Source organism: Triturus cristatus, chromosome 7 (assembly GCF_964204655.1).
Source record: "Triturus cristatus chromosome 7, aTriCri1.1, whole genome shotgun sequence".
Lineage (NCBI taxonomy): Eukaryota > Metazoa > Chordata > Amphibia > Caudata > Salamandridae > Triturus > Triturus cristatus.
In genome coordinates, this window is record NC_140590.1 from 562,316,742 (window position 1) to 562,325,303 (window position 8,562).

An 8,562-nucleotide genomic window follows, 5' to 3' on the forward strand; every position below is an offset into this window, starting at 1 on the left:
TCTACACACAGCTGGCGCAAAAGGTCCACAGACTCAGCACTGGTGGCAGCAGGGGGACAGGGGCAGCAGTGCCTGGGGTGAAGGAGACTCTTCCCCTCTTAATTGGTGCGAACACGGGCAGCAGCAGAGGTAGTGGCTGGGAGGGTGGGCACTGTTCGCTGTGTGGTGGGAGATGATGCAGAGTCCCAGAGCTTCACCGCTGGCATCAGATGACGTTGAACGTTGCATCTCGGGCTGCGATTCCTCCACCAGACTCCTGTCCCCTCCGAGGCGCTGGTCAAATCTGTGTCACTGGACTCCTGTGCAGTTGTTGTGCTTGTTTCCCCGCCACTGGTGTCCGTCCCCTGTCCCTCCGTAACCACGGGAGATGCTGAATGAGAGAGAGAGATGTAGGGTCAGTTCAGTGGCAGCAACAGAACATACATATGCAAGCAAAGCAACACTGAGGATGACTAAATCTACATGTTGCACGCCAACCTGTGCAATAACATTGTGCAAACATACTTTTGCTACTCAAACAGTGCGTGTAAACAAGAAAACCAGGCATAAGTGAGCCATGTGATGACCCCACAGCACAACATCCTGCACGTGGCTCCGTACAAACAGTAACACAAATAGCTCAGACATGAAGCCCACCGCCCAGAATGCTATTGAAATGCCCAGTACTCGAATTCCCTTAGGTAGTACAGGTAGGACATATGCATGACAGCTGCACCCAGCACAGAGGTCACTCACAAGCCACTGCATCACACTACCAACATCACATAGCCCAGCGCTGGCACAGCCTTGGTACACATGCAGCCACACACAGTCAAAGGCATCCTTCCCAGAATACTCACCCCCACTTTGCTGCTGATGCTCCTTCAATCGTGCATCCAGCTCAGGGTGTGTCACGGCCAAGATGCGGCACATCAGTGGTGTCATGCTGCGCCTTGCCAACCTGCCACTGCGAGGGAGCAGCCCCAGTGTCATCTCCGCAACGTTCTTTGCCAGCACTAAAATGTCATCCCACCTCTTGTGGCAGTGGGTGCGCCGGCGGTTTGACACACCCAGGGCCCGCACCTTGGTCGCAATGGCCCTTCACACGGCCTTACGCTGGTGTACTTTGAGCTGCAGGCAAGGAGACAAGAGGGGGCAAACATCAGTGACACAGTGTTATGTAACAAAATTCCTCAGTACAGTAGCATTATACTGACTCATCCCAACTACACAGATATGATTTTCAGAGACAGGAATGCATCTCACAGGGTACATCTGCATGCGAGAAGCACACGTAAATGAATGCAGGTGTGAGGGGGAACACAGTACCTGCACATCTGACATACAAGCAGGATGCTAGCACAGAAAGCCATGTGTAGTCTTCCCACATCTACTGTCCATTTCCAGGTAGAGCAAGACATACGTCACATGTCTACATGTGTTTGGGGGAGACTCACTGTGTCCAACACTGCACAGGCCTCAACGACCTTGCCCTGTGAATAGCTCACTGTGTCATGGATGTCACAATGAGGGACATGATCTCACAAACCCACACCCTTCTCACAGGGCCAGTCATGTGCAATCTACAGGGCTGATATGGCTCATTGATGGAGAGTCCTGCAAAAAACACACATGTAACACTCTGGACATTCAGTGATGGGTCCTTGTAAGATTGGGCGGTGACTGTGCAGGCCAGGTGGGCTCACACTGAGATGGACAACAGGGACCCACACAGCCATTCACACAAGCAATCACTGTCCTGACTCCTGCATTACCAACTTGCTGCGTCAGTGTATGGCTGACAAGACAAGACATGTCCCTCCAATCTTGATGTGCAGGCAGGGAAACGTGTTAAATAGGCTACACACCCCATACCCATGGAGACAGCATATTAGGCAGTGCATGACCCAACCCCACACTCTCAGGCACATACTGCATCAGACAGACTACATGTGTGCCCCCCCGCACTCTCACCCCCACTGTTGAAGATTTACCATGACATTTGGGGCACCATATAGCCTTGGTTACTGTGTGAGCACCTCGTCCACCAGGACCTCCAGCTCCTCGCTTGTGAAGGGACTGGCACCGATCTTCTCAGTCCAGAGACAGCAGCGGCAGCAGTGGGTGGTGAGGGCTCTCAGGCAGCAGTCCCTGGAGGCAGCAACAGGTGAAGGATCTCAGGCAGCAGTCCCTGGAGGCAGCAGCAGGTGAGGGGTCTCAGGCAGCAGTCCCTGGAGGCAGCTGCAGGTGAGGGGTCTCAGGCAGCAGGCTCTGTGAGCAGTGGCAATCTGGGGCTGTTTCCCACACATATATAGGCCCCTGGTGTCATTTCTGTGGTTCTAAGCTGCTGCAATTGGTGTTCCATGTCAGCCTTTTTCAAATGCATCCAATGACCGTCTCCGCAGTGGCGGAGCATGCCTACCGCGATGTTCAAAATTGCATCATGCTATCGCGGTAGCGGATCCCATTGGCTGTCAGGGCATGGTCCATGGCGGTGACACACCGCAGGGGCCAGGCGGGCGCTACCACGAGTTGGGTGCCATAAGGTGATATGGGTGACCGGGATATGGGTGGCGGAGAATGCCAACCGCCATTTGGCAATACATATGTATCAGTGACTACCGCGATTGTGTCCCTGGCATTGGCGGTGATACACCGCAGGGGCCAGGCGGGCATTACCACGTGTTGGGTGCCATACAGTGACATGGTTGACCGGGATTTGGGTGGTGGGTGACTGTGACAGCACCAATGGACACATCATGCTGTGTCAATGGCCATCTGTCAGTCATCCACAGTGCACAGTGTTCCCATGGTTGATGGCACGCCACAGTGCACACAATGCCAATGTGCCATGTACCCCACTGCTGAGCACACATGCCATGTTTGTGTCTGTGATTTCTTAGATTGGCATGTACTCCCTCACATGTCATTCGTGATATTGATGTGCCTGTACACAGGACAGTGTTGTTATGGACTCTCCAAACTGTACACATGTTAAGGTGTAAAAGTGCAGGGAATATCACTGTGATGTATTACAAATTTAAGATTGTCCATATGTGCCTGTTCGCTTATGTTTGACCATGCACACACTTATCATGTACGCTCAGCCTGTGGTCATTGTGTTGTTGATGTGTGCCAGGTTCTACAAATGCCTGAAGGTGTGTCATGTGCAGCAGCTAGGTGTGAAACAATGGTGTTGCATTTTTACACCAATGCTGGATGAGATACTCCCAGGCGTGCCCATGGTGAACGTGGCCATATCCATATGTGCATTCTCATATGGCGAGTATGATTTGGAGGTACTTGCTGGGTGTCGGTTGACAGGTGTAATATCAGTGTAGCTGAAGGAGTCCCGACATGTCAGCTGGTCCGTAACACGATTTAGATGACAGTCACTGCTGGGGTTGTGTCCGGCATAACGTGAGATGCTGTGCCTATCTCATGATGTATTTAAGGGGACCAATCAATACACAATTCAATCAAAGGCAAGGAGGGACAAGAGAGACCAAGAGATTGAAAAAGAAAACAAATTTTATAATTAAATACACAGTTGGTATGTACAATTCAGAATAACCATAACAAACATATGTGCACTGACAGTGAAGTGAACAAGTGAACGACGCAGTGACATAAGTGTTAAAATGACAACAAGGTACGGCAAAATAATTCAAATAAATTCAGGGTCGAGGAGGAATATATACAATGAATAATTCGCACATAATCTTAAAGGTCTCACAGGACCCTTTAATTAGCCGCAAATAATGCTGTCCGGTCGACGACGTTTCAACCTCCTTGCGTTGAGGTCATCATCAGGACTATGGTTATTGAAATATTTAAAAATACCTGTGTACGAGGGTAATTAAATCACCACCTCATAGCTAATTGCAGGACAATGTAGGACAAATAAATCTAGTCCGTCACATTAGAAGGGTATCTTCAGGCGTCTATTAATGACACAGGAACTACGAAGGCCCACAAAAAATACCTTAAAGCATGCGAGTTGCTCTTTGGAATCGACAGTCGGGGTTCTAAGGTTGAATCTAATAATCAAGTATGGAAAAAAAGCACGAAACATCCAGCGGTGAACAATCCGCGGCTTTTGAATGAATCAAGGCTTGGGATGGGCTTGTCAAATCGCCGAATAGCGGGATCAGTCCAAGCAGGGCCAAACAGTCAAAACGGGTAAGACGTCTTACCCGTTTTGACTGTTTGGCCCTGCTTGGACTGATCCCGCTATTCGGCGATGTTTCGTGCTTTTTTCCATACTTGATTATTAGATTCAACCTTAGAACCCCGACTGTCGATTCCAAAGAGCAACTCGCATGCTTTAAGGTATTTTTTGTGGGCCTTCGTAGTTCCTGTGTCATTAATAGACGCCTGAAGATACCCTTCTAATGTGACGGACTAGATCTATTTGTCCTACATTGTCCTGCAATTAGCTATGAGGTGGTGATTTAATTACCCTCGTACACAGGTATTTTTAAATATTTCAATAACCATAGTCCTGATGATGACCTCAATGCAAGGAGGTTGAAACGTCGTCGACCGGACAGCATTATTTGCGGCTAATTAAAGGGTCCTGTGAGACCTTTAAGATTATGTGCGAATTATTCATTGTATATATTCCTCCTCGACCCTGAATTTATTTGAATTATTTTGCCGTACCTTGTTGTCATTTTAACACTTATGTCACTGCATCGTTCACTTGTTCACTTCACTGTCAGTGCACATATGTTTGTTATGGTTATTCTGAATTGTACATACCAACTGTGTATTTAATTATAAAATTTGCTTTCTTTTTCAATCTCTTGGTCTCTCTTGTCCCTCCTTGCCTTTGATTGAATTGTGTATTGATTGGTCCCCTTATTTACTTCCCCTGTTGAGACATTGTTTTTGTTACTACATTTACCCGGTCTCAGCTGGGTTAACGGGCTTGCTCCTGTTTTTCTTGTATATCTCATGATGTATTGCATTGACATGTGTCCCCTTTTATCTCACCTAGGAGGAGACCAAATCTGCATCGTCCCTTTACGGTGCTGGTAGACATGGAGAAAGAGGAGATCATCTGGAAATTCCGTCTGGATAGAGCCACCCTACAGACCATTTGTGCTCAGTTGGAGCCCCACCTGCAGCCTCGCCGAACATATCCAACAGCTTTCAGCCCCACGTCTAAGGTGATGGTGGCCCTGCACTTTTTTCCCACTGTGGTTCCAGCACACGGTATCCAGCGCAGGTGGGATGTCACATCCCATGTTCAGCATGGTGCTACTGGATGTCCTGTCCGCCATGATGAGATACAAGGACACATATATCCATTTCCCCAGGGGGCAGGAATTGGCTGCTGTGAAGGGAGATTTTTGTCCTCTTGGACACATTCCCCATGTGGTTGGTGCCATTGATTGCACCCATGTTGGGCTTGTACCACAACAGGCACGTGATCACATCTACCGGAATCGGAAACATTTCCAATCCATAAATGTGCAGGTGGTGTGCCAGGCAGACATGATCATCTCGCACGTGTGTGCCAAATTTCCAGGCTCAGCCCATGACTCCTACATCCTGTGGAACAGCATTGTACCCCAGCTGATGGCTAATCTGCTTCCTGAGCAGGCATGGATTGTAGGTGAGTATGCCTAGTCAAATAGCGTTCTGTGTGTGTGACATGCTGTCTTCTGACCCAGCCACAGTACAATGTGTATCTGTGTTTGTCACACCTAGGCGACTTTGCATATCCCAACCGTCCTTGGTTGCTGAGCCCACTGTGGATTTACAGGACAGCAGCTGGTGTCCGCTACAATGATGCCCATGGGAGGACACGTCGTGTTGTGGAGTGCACCTTTGGTCTGCTGAAGTCACATTTCCGCTGCCTGGACAAGACCAGAGGTGCACTGATGTGCTCGTCCTGGAAGGTGTGTCAGATTGTAGTGGCATGCTGCATGCTCCACAACCTAGCCATTCGCAAGGTGATCCCCCTGCTCCTGGATACTGATGAGCAGCAAAGGCCCCCGCCTGCAAACCAACCCGTGTCCAGTGATGAGGACAGTGGAGAGGAGGAAGGTGTTGACCTTCGTCAACAGTTCATCAACCGCTACTTCACTTGAAGGTGAGTGACAATGTACAACGGAGCCGTTGTCTGATGATTTTGCTGTTGTTGTGAAGGTGTCTGTGGGCTTTGTGACTGCAGCTGGTTGTTGTCTGACAATATTTCTGGAACAGGGCAGTTTTTTACTTTGACAGGATGTGTGTGTTGGCACTTGTTGCCCATTGTGCTTTGTGCATGTTGGGTTATCTTGGTGGTAGGTGCTGTGTGATGTCTGTGATGCCACTACAAGACTAGGGAATGTTGTTCTGTTGTGTTTTCCTAGGTGCCTTCAACCTTTCCTTGCCTACATACATTCCATCCTCCTGGTACATTGTAATCATGTTGAAGACAGTACATCTTGCATTAAAGATGGAGCAGACACAATAACATGTGTGTAAGGATTTTTTTTATTTACAATGGTGACATGTGAGGGGGTGAACATTTACATTGAGGTGATTAGTGGAGCAGTGAGTTGTCAGTTATGGTAGATGAGATAATCGAGTTGCCACCACATTGGTGTTGTGACCCAGTCCAACAGACAGATGCCATTCACAAGGCAGTGTGGGGAAGGACAGTCCAAAAATTCAATGCAGTGGTGAAGAGGGTTGCCATCAGAGCTGGCTCCATGACTGGCATTTGGCAGGTGCTTTGCCTCCAGATACTCCCAGGGTTTTCCTAGGACGGCCCCTTCATCGCTTGGCTGGGGGGGCCCTACTGTAGGGCCAGTGGGGTCTGAGGACTCACCCCTCTCTGTGGGCGCAGGGGAGGATGGTGAACTGTCATCCTGCGGCCCACCAGAAGGAGGTGGAGGTGTTGGTTGTGGCAAAGGCCTGTCCCTCAGTGCCGCCACTTGCTGGCCCAAGAGGTCCATAATTTGTCCCATGCGGCTGTCGATGGACCTCATCAGCATGATGAGCTCATGGAACAGTTCGTCCAACCGGCCGTTCGTCCCTGGGCCCGTTCATATGCCCCAAGGACTCTGGTGATGTGGTCCAGTGATTGGGTCCCAGCCTCTTGTTGTCTGTGGGTGACCCTGCCCCTCCCACCTTCCCTGCTACCACGGACCTGTTGCCTCACCACTGTAGGCACCTGCATCCTCTCCCTGCCCTCCTCAGTTGGTGGTGTGGGGTGGACATCCTCTCGGACAGGGAGGGTGTTGCAGGCAGCACTGGTGGTGGTGGTGGTGGCGTTGGACGCACAGGCCGTAACAGCAGGGCTCTGCAGTTATGTTGTTTTTGTAGCGGATGTGGTGGGGGGACGATGGGGTCCTGTTGCGCCCTGGCACACCAGATGGGCCGGCTTCGAGCTCATCATCCAGAGAATCCCGGGAGTCAACATCCGAGAGTCATTGTACCAGGGGTGGGGGGAGACTGGCTGTGCAGGTTGCTGGTGATGTCCTCTGCAGTGAGTTCTTGGTCACCTGTGGGTCAGATGGGAGATGGTCATTTTAGTGCACACCGAAAGCTTTGTGTTAGCTTTATTTCATTCACTGTTTGTACACCAAACAGTTGACTAATAATCACATTTTGTTGTATGTGCACTACTGTGCCTCCTAACATGGTGCTGTGGTACATGCATTACTTGTCCATGGTGTGAGTTGTACCTACCATGAGCAACGTGCATGATTTCTGAGTACAGGGACATGTTGTCATCTAGGGAACAGCGCAGGAAAGAAATCTGTGAGGACTCTTTTTTGCTCACTCTGCCCTGTCAGACGTTACATCTGGCCATGAACAGGCCATTGTCATCTCCTGCATACCTTTGTCTTGTCTTGTGCATATCTGGATTTGTACCACCAACCATGTTTTCTAGTTACTCATTTGGTCCTTGCTGCTCTGGCCCCATGGCACTTACACATGGCATTCAGTGCTGTGCCCAGACTTTCTTCTACATGTACATTGGTGTGTCACACATTGGTCTCATTGGCTTAGCTGTATGCACACTGTGAGTGGCAATAGGATCTGTGTGTATGTGTGTTGAATGAGAGGGCTGGACACTGGCTGTGTGCACATACTGGCTACTTACCTGTTCTGTTTTCCCATTTGGCTTTGACTTAACACATCTGTGTGTGTGGTGGAGGCTTGCATCCTGCTCAGTGGTGTGACTAGCAGGCCTGATATGTCTACCTTCCTGTTATTTTGTTTGTGGTGATACAATGACTGACACATGCATCTGGGTGGGAGGGTAGGCTCCATCGTGATGGTCTGGGGGACGAGTTGGCCTGGGGTGAGTCGCTGTTCAGGCCTCCCACCCCCACACAGCCTCCATGGCAAGATGGCTACCTACCTGTTAGTTTGTTTGTAGTGATGGCATGGCTGCCACATACATCTGGGTGGGAGGGAGTGCTCCATCTTGATGAGCTGGGTGACAAGGGTGCATGGTGGGAGTTGTTGTGCAGGTCTCATACCCCCCACACAGCCTCCATGGCATGATGGCTACCTACCTGTTAGTTTGTTTGGAGTGGGACCATGGCTTCCAAATGCTTCTGGGTGGTGTGGGCT